This window comes from Phyllostomus hastatus, unplaced genomic scaffold, assembly GCF_019186645.2.
Source record: "Phyllostomus hastatus isolate PE091 unplaced genomic scaffold, TTU_PhHast_1.1 phas_contig_254, whole genome shotgun sequence".
NCBI lineage: Eukaryota > Metazoa > Chordata > Mammalia > Chiroptera > Phyllostomidae > Phyllostomus > Phyllostomus hastatus.
In genome coordinates, this window is record NW_025333810.1 from 19,174,363 (window position 1) to 19,192,886 (window position 18,524).

General features: G+C 39.7%; 1 pseudogene; it reads left to right on the top strand.

Moving 5' to 3' along the window:
- Positions 1–4,463: 4,463 nt before the first annotated feature.
- LOC123818064 lies at positions 4,464–17,534 on the top strand (annotated as a pseudogene).
- Positions 17,535–18,524: the final 990 nt, after the last annotated feature.

Below are 18,524 nucleotides of genomic sequence, written 5' to 3' on the forward strand. Positions count from 1 at the left end.
AGTTTATTCACCGGAGATATGTAACAGTGGTAAATGGTAAGGTTGGGCCTCAGGGGCTAACTGACCATGCATGACAGAGTCATCCCAGAACATGGACAACTTCATCCACAAAGCACTGCATCTCTGACATCCTCTGCCTGGGAGCTTCATTCAGTGCCATGGGAGCTTATGGGATCCTGTGCAGGGCAGCCTGTGGCGCATGGGGACTTAGGACCTCAATAGCACCTTTCAGTTGCTGAGGAATGAACGCCCCAGCATGCTGCCAGGTTTTGCAGTCTGGTGTGAAAAAATTCTTGGGTGTCTTCCACATGGTTTCCCAGAGGAATATTCCCAGTCAGGAATATTTCTCTGAATTGAATTTACTGTATGGATGAAATAAGGTCCCACCCTCTTCAATAGTCCATTAAAAATGTGCCTTTATGTTGGTGTTGTGAGTATCTTTCTCAAAAGGATGCACCTAAGTAGAGTTTATTAAGGAGGAAGGCCTTTGAGCACATGGCTATACAGGGCAGCGAGACTCAGAAGGATGAGGATCATGTTTCCCTTCTGTTGAGCAGGAAAGGGGCCATTTTGGAAGGGCAAATGGGAAAAAAGAATACTCAACATTTTGTGGGGAGTTCCCATGGAACAGCGAGGAAATTATTTTTAAGAAATCAAGGTTTTAATAGAAGAAAAATATCATTAACAGACATATAAATGTAAAGAACCACAAGAAATTAGTCTCCCAGTATCCCAGGCTTGGACTTAGAAGACCATGTATAAGTATAAGATTCATCAGTAACCGGATATTTGATGTTAACAAAATGACATATTATTCATGAACCTCAGGCTTTCATCTATAAAATGGGGATAAAATATTCAACTTACAGGGCTGTGGTGATGATGGAATGAAATAATTTATGTAAAAATGTTATAAACTTTAAAAATATATGCAAATGTTAGAAATTATTATTATAAAAGATCTATCTTTAGATATGCAAGAAAAGAATAAAATTACCATAATGCAAAAAGACTGAAGTTCTAAATCCAGCAATTAACCAGCAAAATCCAGTTTAATTAACACAGCATTTCTAAGGCAGGCATGCTACACAGCATTGTGAATAGCAAGTCTGTGCTATAAATGCCATTGTTCAGTTACAAGTTTGTCTATTCAACTTGGCATTACACTTTGATAATCATGGAAATACATATCAAAAGCCTGTGTTAGCTAAGAGGTCATGGAGAACACATTCAACAGAAAGACAAAAGCACAGAATGAACTGAGCATGAAACAGAAAATAATCTAGTTGAACAAAGAAACAACAATATTTGGCCTTTAGGTGGAAATGATGTCATGTCCAGAGGATCTTTTGCCTTAAATAAAATAAGCTGCATTTTATGTTTCCTTTTATTGGACATTATATAATGGTAAACAAGTAAACCAAAGAAGTGTTGGGGGTGGGGGAGCATGAGAAGGAAATACCTAAAACAAAAGCAAACAACAAAACAATCACGTTGATTTCCTCTTTTTTAGAGACCTAAAAACTACCATGTTTGCCCAGAGAGGGTCCTCAAGTCCTGATTAAAGGCAGTAAGAGTGCCTCATTAAGCTGGCAATCTTGTTTAATTTTAAAACTATCATATCAAATGATAACTACCAATATTACACAGCATGAAAATGAAGGTCCGATGCCACAGTGTGCATGTTAAATAAGGTTCAGAATATAAGTAGCTTTTAACATACTAAATTCTGCTTATCTTAAGATAATTTACCTAAATTTGTGCTCCTACACCACACACCAGGCTGCACCTTCTCTGCACATGTTTAATGGCAGTGATGGTCCTGTCATCGCTGGCCTTCCTTCCTCCTCACCTACACAGTGCCATGGGGCCCAGTGCGTCACCGCTAGTCTGCCACTACGGAGTCACCCTACGATGATATTCTTCTCCTTTTTCCCCAAAATTCCACCAAAGGGTTTTCCAAGAGGTCAACACTTTTATTAATAAAATGTTCTAATGCTAGTATTAAGCATGCACAATCAAAGAAGAAACTTAAGACTTTTCTCATTAAAAGGTCCCACTCCAGAAGACTTCAGCTGTGGGGCCTAAGAAGCTCACTGTGGAGTATCAGCAATTCTACAGTGTTCTGGGCTGCCCTTTTACTTTGTACAGTTTTACAGTTTTACTTTCTTCCTCAACCTTATGCTAATTGTTGGGAAGACTGGTGAATCTGCCCCAAATACTTATCCCATCAAACATCTGGTATTTGTAATTCTATCATTAGTGATAATGATGTTTGTGAATCATGGTGTGGACGTCCTTGCTGAAGAGAATGCAAACTGAGCTGAGGGAAATCATAGTAAGTCATTGTTTTCCCTTAACACCTATGTGGAAGCTACTGCATCAGTTCAGGAAACAGGGCCTTACTAAACTGGGACTTCCCGATGGAAAGGAGCAAATGGGCTGGGATCTGGAGGACACTAGTTCGAGGAGATACAGTTTTAAGATCTGGGTGATCAAAGGACTTTGGACAATTAGATATGAGCACCGTGGGAGGAGAAGATGCAAAGGGGAAAAGGGAGCCAATAAATTCACTATCTCATAACTCTATTCTAGATTATCTTTTAATCTAACTACCACCACCTTATCTGATACAAACGGCTTCCTGGAAGCTCCAGTATTATTGAATATTGAGTCTGAAAGGCATCTCAGCAATTGTGACAAACACTCTCCCTCAGGGAAGCTGTAAAACACTCACTGTCTCTCAACAGTTTTGAGAATAGAAGTTACCACTGTCATGGGGAGGTAGGAGTGGAAGCCACTCAGTGTGCCCACTCAGGGGTCCATGTGTCCAGCTCACAAGGGAAGCTGGTCTCTGCTGAAGTAATCTTCTTCTCTGATGGACAAGCCAATGTCATACAAAGGGTCAGTGACAAGCCCCGGTCACAGACTTCTGAAATCTAAGGCTAGTGCTCCTTCTCAGGCACCACAGCTACCTCTTAGACTTGAATACTAAACTCCACAGCAATGTCCCTACAAATCCAAACGAAGCTGGAAATGGAGAGAAGAGAAGTTTGCCCAATGACATCTGTATGCATGGGGGTGCTCACCGGAAGCCTGACTTCACAGAAATTACCAGTCCTTTCCACCCATCTCTAAACATCATAGTGTGTTTTAGATTTACAATTCTGAAATAAAAATAGTTGTAACAAACCTGATGATTCCTAATACCACCGGCCTCATGAATCAGTATAATAAGGGGAGCCTGGGTTAAACCATCTTTGTAAGGAGCCAACATGTTCTAAAAGCTTCATTCCTTTGCAGTGTATTTATTACTCTTTTATTCCAATAGAAAAGGTCATGGCTTTGATGAAAAATAGAATTATACAGACAAAAGAAACTATGAGAAGGCCCTTAATTTATCCCTCATACCCACAATGGAACTCTTCCTAGATGGAATTATCTATTACCTATCATCCATGTCCTTTCTTTAAAAAACAAAAAGCACCTCATAAAATTGGCTCAAAGTAGTTCTTTTATGTGACAGCACTTTTAAAAGTACTAAGGCATTATACAGATGTAAGAGATTATCATTCTTTACATTAAAGATAAAGAGAATTCAAGATGTCCATCAGGAAAAAGGGCACAATGTTTCTTTGACATTGTCTTTAGCAGTTCTTTCTTTCCTTATGCTAGTTAATCCGTTTTTCCCTTATGTCTACTTACATTAATAGAAATAGAAAAGAGAGTCATAGGATGTTCGATTTGAAAAATACATCACCTGTATCTGATTTATGAAATCAAATACACCTGATTTCATAAATGAAGATACTAAGAACAGTTGGGGCCATAAACATAAACACTTATAAAGGCTGAACAGGAACATAAATAAGGAAATCGATTGAGTAAGAAAAGTTTCTCGGGACTGAGAAAACCAGCAGCAAACAGCGTAACAAATAGCGGCTAACTAAGACTTCAGTGGAAGAGGCAATGGGCCATGGGGGACTATGGAAACCTGGAGCCTGCGGGCCCACCTGAAGCCAATTGTGACCACGTGGACATGCAGGCCCATTGCCAGCTGATTTATCAAAAACCTTAAATGTTTCCGTGAAAATCTCCGATTTTAAAAATGTTGCATTAATTTTTAAACATTGAAAAATAAACGCAGAAAACATCTGCAGGCCTGAAAGTTCATGGCTTCTCATCTTGATCACATGATTTTTAATCCTCTCTGCTTCATTTTCTGTTTAAGAGCATGAGAAAAACAGCTGGAGACCACTCAGTGGTCATTCCTACCTGTTCAGGAGCCTCAGTAGTGGGAGCTGCTGTTCAGTCCTCAGGGGCGGGGTGAGCGCTCCAGTCTCAAGCAGGATACTGCTGAATACGCACAAAGTGCACCTTCAGACCGTCTGCAACCTCGGGTTGAGTAGCAGTCAATTCCGGAGCTGGAGCAGTCCATTCACCCCGAATTTCCTTCCAGGTCAATGCTTTCTCTGCTGCGGCCTGCTCATCCTTTCCAATCTCCTCGGGATCTCTCTAAAGCAGAGTTCAGGTGTTGCCGCCCGCAGTTGTTCACAGGAGAGAACGCCGCACATGCGCAAAACTTCCCAGGGGCAACCAGCACAGCAGACCTGCAGAGTGAGCACCCTCACCTTGCACCAAGGGCAAATGTCTACACGGTGTGGAAGAGGGTCTGTGTTACACAGAGCGATGTAGAAAGGTTAACATAGAATGCCTTCCGGAGAGGCTGGTGGTCAGCTCTTAGATCATTAACCCCGGGCGTCATAGCTCCCTGAAGACAACCTGGATCTGGTTAGGGAAGGTTCCTGGAGCAAAGTGGCCAGCAACAGGAGTGGCTCCAGTGGCAGCAGCCCACTGGCCAGTATTCCGGGAGGAATATGACACTGACATTATGGAGTTTTCAATGGCAACCATAGAACGAGCCAACAGCAGAAACTACTCTCACATTCTCTTCAGATTTATGATGCAGATGCCATCACTTTTCCTCTTGTAGATGAACTGTCCCATTTGGAAATCATAGTTGGTGCTACTCAGGTGGATTCCTGCTCTATGGAATTCGAGGACATCCTCCTCCATCATCTGCAAGACATCAAGTGCTCTGGACGTGGTGAAAGTTTCCCTTTGAGTTACCTGGGAAGCAAGGACAATGGTGTCTGGACCCCTCTCTGTATAGCCCAGAAAGGCAGCCACCTTGTGAAGTAAATTCTGTCCTTTGTGTTCACAATATGGTCAATCAGCCTTGCACTTGGATGTTTGTATTTGTTTTAGAAATGTGAGTATGATGTTTCAATTCACCCTCCTGCTCTTCCAAACTTCACTTAATAGAATTGACCCTGGGAGGTTGCTCTTTGGGGGTCTGAGATTAAAGGCAGAGGTTGTAACAACACAACAGCAGAAGACAAACTTAAGAGGAACCCATGTGCCCATGACACTGACTTAAAGACCTGAACATGAGAATCACCTAAGATTTTTCACATAGGGGGATCACATTTTAAATCACCTGTGAGATCTCTCTTTCCTAGACAGAATACACTGATTAGTTTCCTTTTCTTATTTGCTACTGTTTTCCCACCTTTGTGTTGTTTGGCATATTTTCCCATGAGTTCTTTCAGGCTCTCTTAATTTGTCGAAACCTGTTCTTAACAAAATGCTGGACTGTTGCTTATTCTGCAGAGTGAGTACCAGGCACATCTTCCTCCTGGAAGGAAAAAATAGACTCAAATAAATCAAATCAAATCAAATGTTTAAACAAATCAAATATTGTTGGGGGTGGGTAGCAAACATTAACTGTTCATTATTAGCTTTGGTACTGGATTAGGATAGAATTTGTCCTATTAGATGCACTTCAATGCTTTGCTCCTTCCGGCAAAGGTGCTTCCACTCTCAGAAAACAAATTAGGGTGGGAGGGCCAGGGACGCACTCTCTGCAGAGAAGTAAAAATTATGCTCTAGTATTAAAGAGCAAACATAGCGATAGAAAGAGTCAAGAAGCAGCTAGGCAAAGTCATTATCATGCTTATTGCTATTTGAAGGCACAATGATTGAAGTTATTGTCTTAATGTAAGATTACTAAATAATGCATCCCATAAAGAAAAGACATTGTATTGGCCATAAAACGTGTGTAACTGCAACAGAATTCACTTATTTAATGACACTTTAGAATCAGATGGTAATTAAAATGAAGCAGGAATTTTTAAAAGGCTGAGAGAAATTCAAACATATCAGTATATAAATTGAAACTCTTTGTTTTGCAAGCATACAAGGAAGCTTCACATAGCTGGGCTTTTTTTTTTCTTTTTTGGCCTACTGGGAATAGCACAATCTTGACTCCTCAGAATTTCCACTTCTAATTGCTCGGAGGGTTCATTATCAGCTGTCTAAAGTGCAATGCATCAACCTTGCAAAGCTGAGTTACAAAAGACGGTCACACATCTGATGGGCTGCTGTGCTAAATACATCTTAATTTGTGCTGCATCTGCTGTTTTCTAATTTGTTTATCATGCTGTGAAAGCTGCAGACTTTGTTAGAGCAGCTCCGTGATTTTTTTCTTTAAAAATGCATCAATTGTTCATATTAAAAAATGGCTGTCCTTCATCATTGTTCATCTGCATCTTGGAATGCCAGAAACTCAATTCTGTTATGCACACATATGTATGGAAAAAACCTGTTCATTTGAATATGTACATATATTATATTAGAATAAATGCACATATATTTGCATATGCATCAAGACAAATACTTAGTTTCCTCACAAAAAGAAAAACAAACTTTCTTCAGTGGTTACTGGATGCACAAAGCAACAACATGGCAATCTCAGTGCTTTGGCATGGACCCAGGTGTTTCAAGTCATCAGGGTTTGGTTGAGGTTCCCTCACTACATAGAAGGTATGTATTAGAGACGTGCTCTCAGTTCAGACCCAACTAAGCAGCAGCTCAGATGTAAACAAATGGACGCAATTCAGTATGATCCAAAATAAACTAGTCTCACATTAGTGAAGTTCAAAATCAAGTGGGGAAAGAAAACAGACACCACCATCTCAGGCCCACACTTCCCTCAAACTCTTTACAAAATACAGAGTCCAGAGTGAAAGCAGGGCCTCCCTCCTGGACCTGTGCAGTCACATAAGGACCTGTGGTTAGAGAGCTAAGTTTGGTTTACTGCCCTGCTGTCGGTGTTTAGATGTTTGTAATAGTTTCCATGCAAGGGGCCTTGCATCCTCATCCTGCACTGGGCCTCACAAATCATGTCACCAGTCTTGAGTGCAGGATGGGTTGTAGGAACACTGGTGGAAGAGCTGGTGGTTTTATTCTGCAGTATTGCAAGCTGTTTTATTTTTTATCTTTAAGATCACAAAAATTCACCCCTTGAAATGAAGAATAAGGGAAAGATAAGAGAAAGTAGAGCAGAGAAGGAAAAACCCAAATAGTATTTACTCTGTATTCATATAGTTTTATGGGACATGAGGGATGGAAGGCAGCCATTTCTGGGTGCCATTTATTATTTCTGAGCTCAGAGCTTCTTTAAATGAAACTGATGAAAAGAAAACGCCTTCTGTCATCAATTCTTTGCTAGGCAAAGTAGCACTCAAAGTCAGTCTAAAATCTTTTAAAACATGATGCTATACATAATTCTAATTTTTTGACAATTTCCCACCACTTCTTCTCTTACATATACACACACATAATTCAAATTATTTCAGGAAACCTAAAGGTATTACTAGGGAATTCAGAGGAGCTGGAGGCCTCAGAGGACTACCTGTGACTCTTCTCCTGTTACAGGCTGCTCATGGAGCAGGGCTGTGAGCTGAGGGGCAGTGAGAGGCTGGAGTCCTTGGGGCGCAGCCTGGATGCGAGGATGCAGGGAGGCAGGTCTGCATTCTGGCTTCTCCTAGCCAAACGCCCTTCCAAGAGGGAGACACAGATGCCACTTACATAATGCCAATCAGTCTTCTGTGTCAAGTTTTCCCGAGAACAGGCAGGAGCGATGAGCAAGACAGGCATTATGACTGCTGGAGTTACAGACAAATCAGGGCTTCCGTAAAGGAGTATGTTGAATCAATAAGGCATACTGTTCAACCAGGGCTGAGAAAAACACCTCATAAAGTAACAGCATTTGTAAAGGTTAATCAATTCAGCTAATTGTAAATGCTCTCAATTGTCAGTCCCTAAGCAGTTCCTTCTCTTTGTAGCTAATAATTCACCGTGGGATGCAGCAGCTCTAAAGCAGGAAGCAGAGAAAGTGGGAAAAGCAGTCAAATTTCTCATTACTCTCTCCATGTTGTGCTCTGTCGGTGTCTGTAAATGTCAATACATTTACCACTGGGAGAGAGCCTTTTTCCTTACTAGCACTACTTGCCTCTTTCATTATATACAAAACAAAGTAAAGAGCCTAATTATCTTGGTCTAGGCAGATGGAAAGGAAATGAGGGTATTGATTTTGCTGGGCAGGTAAAGGGATGGTCTTCCATTCACAGCTGTAAGAAAAACACATCATATTTGCTGCCCAGAATTGACTAAGAAAACAAAACAAAACAAAAACTCCTTCGGTCCTTCCCTCCCCACTGTCTCTATAGCCCCAGTAAGAACAAAACCAGTGGGGAGGGTTTTTTTTTAAGTGAGTCTCTATGGAAATTCGAGAAGTAAAAACAAATCATGTCAGGCAGAAAACAAGGAGATAATTCTACCCTGAAATTATAACCAGGCTCTGGCAGGGAAAGCAGGCCAATGACTTTCATGGAACCCGACAACCCCTGTTTCCCCATGAGGCTTCATGGTCCCAGGAGCCCCTACTCCCAGGCCACTAATGGGTGTTCTACTGGGGACTCAGAATATAATTAGTCTTAGCAATCCTAGAAAAGTTCTAGAAAATGGTGACACAGGACAAATGAACTGTCCTAAGAAAAGTCACTTTCTTTTTAAGATTTCACATATATCCTTCCTGCTCTTAACTTTGTATATGTACATGGTATTGCATTTCAGAAAGTATTATTTCCCTGTATTACAGAAATGAATCCTCTATATTTAGAAAATACAGTAATATACAGCTACTTTCAAAGAATATAGAAGCCAAAACAGATATGAGAATAACTATTTCAAATGTTTTGGGCCATGGTAATGCTTGTAGTAATGTTCATAACAACTAATGTTCTCTCATTGATTATACTTTAGAATTCAATGATGTATATAATTTCCCATATTGAAACATGGAGTGCCGAAACACACAGTCAATTTTCCTTTATTTCATCTGCAACTTAATAGAATGCAAATGTCTTTTTCTTAGAAGTAAGGGTATGATTTGGAAATGTACAAAGAATCTCAGTACATATATATACCAAAACTTCAACTATTGCAAAAAGGACATTTTATCTTTTATGTATTTCAATTTAATGTTTTTTAATTATTTATATAAGATTTACTTATTTATTTTTAGAGAGAGGGTAAGCGAGGAAGAAAGGGAGAGAAACATCAATGTGTGATTGCCTCTCGTGTGCCCCCCACTGGAGACCTGGCCTGCAACCCAGACATGTGCCCTGACCAGGAATGGAATCGGTGACCCTTTCGTTCCCAGGCCAGCACTCAAGCCACTGAGCCACACCAGCCAGGGCTCAATTTAGTGTTATTAATCAAAGACAGTATAAAATTCTACATAAATATAGGAGAGGCCTCATGTCCCTGCAAACAGTTTGGTATTTTAGATACAGTGGGTAGTACAGTCAGTCAAAGCATACCACCATGTTGACCTGAACAGTGTCAACAATAAGCTGGAAAAGGTGGAAAACAAGTTGTTGGCAGCAGGCACGGCACAAGATATTTAATCTCCCAAATATGTCGGGTAGTGCTAACATGTAGGGTGGTAGCACGTTTAAAGTCAGGTTAACTGGCACATTGTAATAATAATCTTGTACAGAAAACAAAATTGAAGTGCTTCCCTCCAGCAAACAAAACCATTGGCAAGAGAAAAGGATTCTTTTCCTAATGAAAACAAATTCATGTTATTTATGAATACAGTTTAAAACATCCCCTGTCTACCCTGGAGACATGAGACATTAGTCAGGGATGTCCAGAAGACACCTAACTACAAATGGGAGCAGACCTCGTCCATGGAAAACTCAGCCTTCCCACCTTTCCACTCCCCTCCCCTCCCTTTCCCTCTCCTCCTCTCTCTCTTCCTCCTCCCTCCCCTCGCTCTCTCTTCTTTCCCCCATTTTTTCTAAGATATATTTATTTCATCTAACAATGCCATTTTCCCGTAATTTCAGGGGGAATTTCTTGACATCTGAAAACTCTGAGAATCTAAACTGGAGTTCTCTAAAGCAGTTTTTTTTTACTTTAAAGGAATTGAAATGCCTGGTAGAGTTTCAAGAACTGTAGCCTCTGGCAAGCAGTGAGCGAATGAAAGGAACAACCCCACCCCTAGAACCTCATTATCCTGCTTCCTACACTGGTCGTTCCTGAGCATTTGTTACCTTCATCTTCATATACATTCCCTTGGAGCCTCACCCTTTTATACATAATGTAATTTTTTTCCAGAAGATAAGTTCTTACATCAGTTTAATAATTCCTTGAAGTTATACTGGAGTATTGCTCAACTCACTTCTAAATTAAAGCACTTATTAAAAAACTTTGAAGCATTCTCACAATTTTAAATCACTGTGCACATAGCAATTTAAAATTATGGGAGCAGTTTTATAAGCACTTGAATTTGGAGGTGATCAGAGACCTGAAAATGTGCAATATAGAGTAATTTAAAATTATTAGAGCACTTCACATTTTTTTATAAGCTCTTCAGCTGGGAAGCGATCGGGCTCTAACATCTGAGCTTGTGCAGTACAAAGTGAAGTACTCCTTAGCCTGAGAAGATTCACTCTATTAAATCAAACTGCTTTAATAATTTCAAACTGATGTACAGTGAGCATGCTCAGATCTCCAAATTCACTTTTAAATTAAAAATATTTTTCACTTCTAACCTACAAAGACACTTACATGATAAAGCGGTAATTTACCCTTTCAATTTTAGACATCAAACTGCCCTCTCTCTTTTAGATTAGTTTTCCCTTGGTAAAAACAAAATATTTAAAATATTTGTTCTTTTCTGTTAAAAAATAAAAAGCATCATGCTATGAAAATTCAACAACATAGCTATATTTAAAATATTCCGTCCTAAACTTTGGTGTCCTATGCTTTGGGATGTCACACTTTTGCACCTAAAACAATGACAAACTAATATTTTGAGAGGGTTTTTAAACTGGAGCGCACAGGTGATTGTCTTATGTAAGGATAGTACCGGACCCACAAACATATGGATGGTTCTTCATGATAGGACAGCTGTCTGGCAATTTGAGAGAAGTCTTGCAGACCCTACTATGTCTTCCGAAAGTCACTGCTGACTTGAATGAAAGCATGTTGTTCCAGTAGCATTCCCCCAACCTGCCCCTGAGTTCAAACAAAAGAAAACAGCCCTGGCTGGCATAGCTCAGTGGATTGAGTGCAGGCTGGGAACCAAAGTGTTCCAGGTTCGATTCCCAGCCAGGGTATATGCCTGGGTTGCAGGCCATAACCCCCAGCAACTGCACATTGATGTTTCTCTCTCTCTCTCTCTCTCTCTCTCTCTCTCTCTCTCTCTCTCTCCCCCTCGCTTCCCTCTCTAAAAATAAATAAATAAAATCTTAAAAAAAAAAAGAAAAGAAAACAGCAGATGCACTATACTTGCTACACTAAATGCACATTGTGCAAGCACAGCTCTTGGTCATTCAAATCAGTTTGTGTGATGTTTCTTGTCCTCGGGAAATCTTACCTACATTATCTATAGCAAAATTGGAAGGCAGAATTCTTGTCTGGATTAATTATTTCTGTTTATAATCAAGATTATTAAGCAAGGAGACTCGACTAGTGGTAGTAAACACACAATGCAGTATACAGATGATGTTAGATACAATTACACACCTGAAAGCTATATAATTTTATTAATCAATGTAACCCAATAAATTCAATTAAAAAATTAAAAATTAAATTTTAAAAAAGATTATTAACCTGTTAAAAGGGACTCTAATCTCATAGCAGCATGATTCAGTTTCTTGTATGTTTAATTGTAGTTACTGAGAGATTGTTGATATTTGCATTAGGAATGATTTAGAACTTATTTTGGTTGTATTCTTACCCCATTTAAACATAATGACAACTCAAACAAGTAAGTAGACATCTATAAGATCATTTTTGAAAGCTAAAAGAAATTGCTTTCTTTTTACTGTCAAGTGCTGGAAGGTTCCCTTTTTCTACTTTCCCTTCCCTTCCCTTCTTTCTCTCACCCTCTCCCCAAGGCCCAATCCATCCCAACTCTAACTTCAATAAACTGGATCTACTGGAAGGTTATCACTTAGTACCTCCTTGTTCTTTGATAATACCTTAAATTTTATCCTGCAGGAGAATTGATCCTAACTAATGTGTTTATAATCCACTAGTGAACCAGAGCAGTTCCCAGCAGTGATTTACCATCAATGGAAAGTAAGCTTTAGCTGTTTCTTACGGCTCCTCAGGGAATAAGGCTACAAAATATATATGTACTGCTCTATTTAAATGTCCCTTCTGGCTTGTGACGAAAATGTCTGCAGCCACTTCATCTTATACTACAGATGCTGCCTGAAAATAAGTCTCTTGGTGGAGCGGGGGCGGGAGGGGTGAGGTGGGGGCAGGGGGGAGATGGTGATAATGTCTTTAAAAAAGTGCTCTCTTGGAATAAGCTCTTTCATTGAGAGATATGCTAATGAGGCCCTTAAATTAAGTAACTTATTTTAAGGGCTGTTGCAAAGACTTTTTAAACTTCGTTTTAAATATAAGGCACTAAACAGTCAAGATAAAATTGGGAATTATGGCCCCATAGCAAGTTACAGGTATAAAATGGGATTTGGGGGTTTGGCTAATAATAAAATCATAAACTCACTGAAGGCAGGGTGCACATATTGCCCAAACTCCCTGAATCTTCCCACAGGGAAATGCATGGATGCAACGAGCACCCACTGCCTCAGTGATAAGGGCAGTACTGGATGCAGTGGACTTTCCATATTAAAACATTCGTGTGTTTACTGACATCGGGGGTATTAGCTCCATGAAAATGTCTCTGAACCCAACCTAGGAGATAGGTTCTATTGTAACTAATTTATTAAAAAATTTCCAATAGGTTATACAATACCTGCTTCTATATAAAACCATTTTTAATTCTATGAGATTTACATTTGTTTTTATATTATGGTCAAATTGCCTTTTTAAAAAAAATGTTAGGTCCAACAACAATTGTTCTGGAAGAAGACTAAAAGAGAGCTGTCCTGGAAATCAAAGTTTATAGTATTTGGATGGATTGTTATTTGAATATAGCATCATAAAAGCATATAAGTACACAAGAAATTCAGTAGTAATAATGCAAAATCCTCTGTATACTCTTCTCTGCAAACTAAGGTTGTCTTTCAGAAAGCTAAAAAACCTAAATAAGTAAGCATTAGCCAGAAGTTATAAAGGAATGATCAATAAGTATGTGCCAGAATTGAGAAAGAAAGTTGGGTATAAACAGTAGAAAAAATCACCAAGGGCATATGAAGGGATCCCAAAAATCAAAATTTATTTATAAAAAATTGTGTATTTATTCATACATGTTTAAATATCAGTCACCTTCAAAGTACCCTCCATGTGATGCAATACACCTATCAAGATGTTTTTTCCACAGCTCAAAACAGCTTTTGAACTCCTCAATTTTAATGTCTATTAGTGCTTCTGCTGTGTTTTGTTTCACCTCTTCCACATCAGCAAAATGTTTTCTTTTGAAGACTTTTTTCATCTAGGGAAACAAAAAAAAAGTTGCTCCGGGTGAGATTGGGTCAGTAGGAGGGGTGGAGCCTAGGGTTGATGCCAGTTTTGGTCAAAATCTGCCTAACACTCATTGTGGTGTGGGCAGGTATGCTCATAAATCACTCATTGTGAAATGGACAAATGCATTGAAAGAGTCTTCAAAAAAATTCCCCGAACCCAAATGCAGCCTCTCACAACAACACCAACTGGTACTATAATACTTAATAATAAATAATACTATAATAATACTCACCTATAATACTCACCTAGCGGAGAAGCCTGCACTGCAAGGGGCCTGCTCTCCAGAATATAATTCCGGTTTTTTGAGGTTCCCCCTTGTATGTAAGAGTTCTTACATGTTGGACAGAGAAGATAGTTGAAGAAACCTTCAAGAATTTGTTTCTGTAGAATATGAGTTGATGGGAAGCCCTAAACAAAATTTTTACTACAATGTATCAGGAAAAAGGAAGTCAGGCAATTATGGTACAATGAATTTGAAAATCAATGTGGATATTTCAAACTAAGTGGCTATTAGATAAAAAGCAAAAATGTACTGTGAGACTAATATCAAGAAAAAGATTTAGATGAAAATATAAAACTCATCCACGCGGGACTCTGTAAGTATAATGACATATGACAGGCCTGGGACATTTGTCAATGGATGTGCTCTGGATCTGCCACTGCATTTCACTGTGGCAATCACCGCTCTTAAGACCACTGCATAGAAGGTAAAAGAAGCAATATGGGGTGATGCCAAGCTGTGTATGAGTCTCCTGTGTACAATGTTGACGTCGGGACTGAAACTGGGGAGATAATACACAAAACCCTTTGCTCACACATTGTAATGGCCAATGTGTATTTTTCAGACAATTTTTAAATGCTTTTTCATTTTCCTGCAGCAGTATGTAGTTTCATTCACATGTGTGTATCTAAGGTTATTTCATCTGAGAGCATTGCTAAATAAACAAAAATTTATTAACACTGTAGCTATTTTAAGTAAATCTTTGCCTATGACATACAATGCCCTTTAATTCCTAGTACCCACTGAATGGGTTAATCCATTTAAGTGAGAGAACGTGTTTTGTCAGATTGTGTGAGTCTGACAATTTTTTTGAACCAAATCAAGCCTTTTGAGAATTGAATTCCATTTGCTTCAGGGGCAAAAAAGTGACTTTTCCGGTTCAAAGGAAAAATGCTTAGAAACTATATTTGAAAGGCTCATAAGGGGCCTTACACATCAAATAGCTCTTAGAAAACAACATTTTGATGAGTCAAGTGTAAATTAATTAGAAACATGGAGATGGTTTTTTCCCTGCCTATCCACATGGGTTTCAAAGTTGAAGAAAGAGTATTTGACAAAATATGTTTGGAGTGTTCCTGACCCAAAAGCATAGTAAAGTAGTTTAAGAGGTTTCTGTGAAACAAAGATACTTGTTTTCTTGCAGTGATCTTCCCAAACAAATACTTAATGTACTCCTATGTAAAAGCATTGGGACTCATGCTGGTTCTCCATTTTGAGTCCATGGAGTATATGCTAGACAAGATTTTTGAAGATTTCTTTCCCTGCAAAGAACTTGATTAAGGCATTATAAATGAATGCAAGTTTTGTAGTGCTTCTGAAAGGGAAACAAGTCAAATAAGCATTAAGGCATGCTTGCTGCAAATTTATCCTACATCATGAGTCGTGGTAGGACACCATTTATATATGAAATCTCTGGAGTGCTGAGACTGCAGACACAGGAGTAACATTTCTGTGAAGCTCCCCGTATAATATCGGATTATCAGAATTTGGCCCAGGTAATTTGGTTATATGTCCATCCTCTGCTTGTATCCAATTAACAGGGAACTACAGCTGGTCAAAGACATTAAAGCAAATAAGCAATTGTGCAAATGTATGCAGAAACTTCACTAGTACCATCAGTAGAGAAAATACTTCAAAGTGTTGTCATTAGCAAATACTTATTGTAAATCAGTTGGTTATATGGTGCTGAAAATTAATGTTAGCAGAATCCCCAGAGTAAATATATTGAAACCTATCATTAAGAGAGAATAAAAAGCAATGGAAAAGAGAGAAAGAAAGAGTCTTTAAAAAGTAGAAAACACAAGGAAGGCTTGGGGCTGGACCAGGGTGGTGGTAGATAGGAAGGGTGCTGGGGAAAAAAGGCCCAAGAACTGATGCGGACCCAGATCATGCAGGGTGGCCATGAGGAAGTGACAGAAAAATGACCTGACATCAGTGAAGCTGAACAGAAATTGGACATTCCCATTGTTTTTATAAGTGCCTATGGATTATTGCAGGAAAAATGAAATGGGTCACTGATATTGAGAAGTCAGTGCGAATAAGTAATTTTCAAAAGAGAGCATTGGTCCAGGTGACCAAAAGAAGAAAAAGAAGGAGGAGGAGGAAGAGGAAGAAAGAAGGAAGAAGAAAATTGGAATTTTTACTAGATAAGACTGCAAACCATCCAAAAATTCTTCAGGGTCCAGCTTGTTTAGACTATCTGCTCTCAGATGACCAAATAATCAGCTATTATCTGAACCATTATGAACTGACTCAGAAGGATCTAATGGTGAAGAATATTAAAAGGTATAGAAAAGAGCTGGAGAAAGAAAGGAGTCCTCTGGCAGAAAGACATAGGAATGGGAAATACTTCTACCTGGACTTTGTCCCAGGGGTCACTTACACCCTGCTGGCTGACTACAACCTGTTGGTGAAGTTCAGGAAAAGACCCTTCAGCACCTGGATCAGGAAACCTTGTGGTAAAGCCCAGGACAAAAGCAACTTTCTAATCAATAAGTTCTCACAAATCAAAAAGTGGTGCTGGGAGAGCAAAACATCTTCATTTTTTTCTCAGTCCACTGAGGAAGCCTATGTGATCTCTCTGTGTATTAACAACCCATTATTAATCAGTGGAGGAAGTTCGGCTGCAGCTTCTATGTCCTGGTGTGTGTGTACCACACACTGAGCTGTTACCTGCATAAGCTTGAGGTCTGCTGCTTCAGCACAGTCACGTACACCCCCAGTACCAGTGAGCTGGGCAATTTGTTTGCTCACCCCACCAACATTGCCATTCTGAAACACAGAGAGGACTACAATCACACCCACCGGGGCAAGGGGACAGTGAACAACCTGCGGCTGTACTTGGAGATGCTTTTTCATTTTCCTGCAGCAGTATGTAGTTTCAGGACCCAAGGCAAGGAGGTGACCAGCAAGAGGTTCACTGACATCCACTGGATCACCATGCAGACCATGGGGGCCCTGACACCAGTGATGAACAAAGACAAGCACTGCTTCCAGTGCTGAGACTACAGCATCACATAGACGATGGGCTGAAGCCCTGGCTGATCAAGGCTAACGTGTCCCATCTCTCACCTCCAGCACTGCCAATGATCAGAGCCTGAAGTATATAATCTAATTAATGGCCCTTCAACTTTGTGGTCCCTAAAGGCAAAATTCCAGACTATAAACAGAACGAGTCCCCCCCATAGGAAGTTCTTAACAACTATGAAATTCTGTATTATGAAGAGCTGGAGCAGGGTGATGGGGCTGACCTAGAGGAGAGGGGTTATTTGGGCCAGAAGCTAGGGACCAAAGGGGACCAGGAAAGAGACTGGGGGAAACTGTCCTCACAACCTGGACACGGCCACCAGCAGCAAGGGCAAGACTCCAACAGGGACCCTGCTGGAACCACGCCTAGCACCCAGGCCCTCACTGAAGACCTATTTTGGCACATCGTTTTTCTAGGATTTTTTCCCTTTCCTAAGCCTGGCAAGCAAACAAAGACACTTCTTTGGGGTAGGGGAGTATAAAACACTACCTTTTAGGTTTTTGCTAAGTGATTTGTTTTTTTCTTAATTATTTTTTCAGTTGGATAAAAATTATTTTTTCAGTTGAGTACACAGAGGTAAAGCACCAAGCCCATCCAGGAAGAGAAGTAACTGAGCTCAGCTACACACTGCTTAATTCCTGCCCAATACAAGGGTTGGTTGGGTCCTATTTCCAATTTATCATAATGAGATTTTTTTTTTAATTTTTCTCCCAGGGTCCTTACAAACTTAGAACTTTCCCCCAGTAATAAACTTTTGAAGAATTCTGAAGATGGTTTTATATCAAAACCATACTATCACCACTTCAAATAAGTGATAGGGCTACTCAGGACATGGGTTGTCACTCAGGCGGCTGAACTCTTGGGGGTCAGTTAGTCCCCTGGAGCCACTTGCCTGGAAAAGCCTCCAAAAAATATTTTTTTCAATCTTCCTTTGAAGTTGATTTGGGAGTACCATTTCTTCAGATAACATGTTTGGTTTGTTGTCGTCCAGGGAGGACTTGGCAGCTCAGATGCATTTAAGATGTAATGCCAGTTCTATATTCAGTCAGAATTTTCACGCATCTGTTCTCCTGGCATTTCGTTGCTCTTAATTTCCAGTTTTGATCGTGGGATATTTGGACTAGAGAACTAACAATGGATGAATGTTTGTTTTCCTGGGTCCTAGAGGCTGTGTGTGTTCAAGTGCATATATTTCATCACACATCCTGGCCTCAGAAAAACAAATTCATTGTTACACAGCCAGATATTTTTCAAGAAATGTTTGTTAATGATGAGTGCCCCCTTGCAGGATATATATGAAGGATCCTTGCCATTAGTGAGCCAAATTCATGCTTCCGTTTTTATTTTCATCCTAAATTA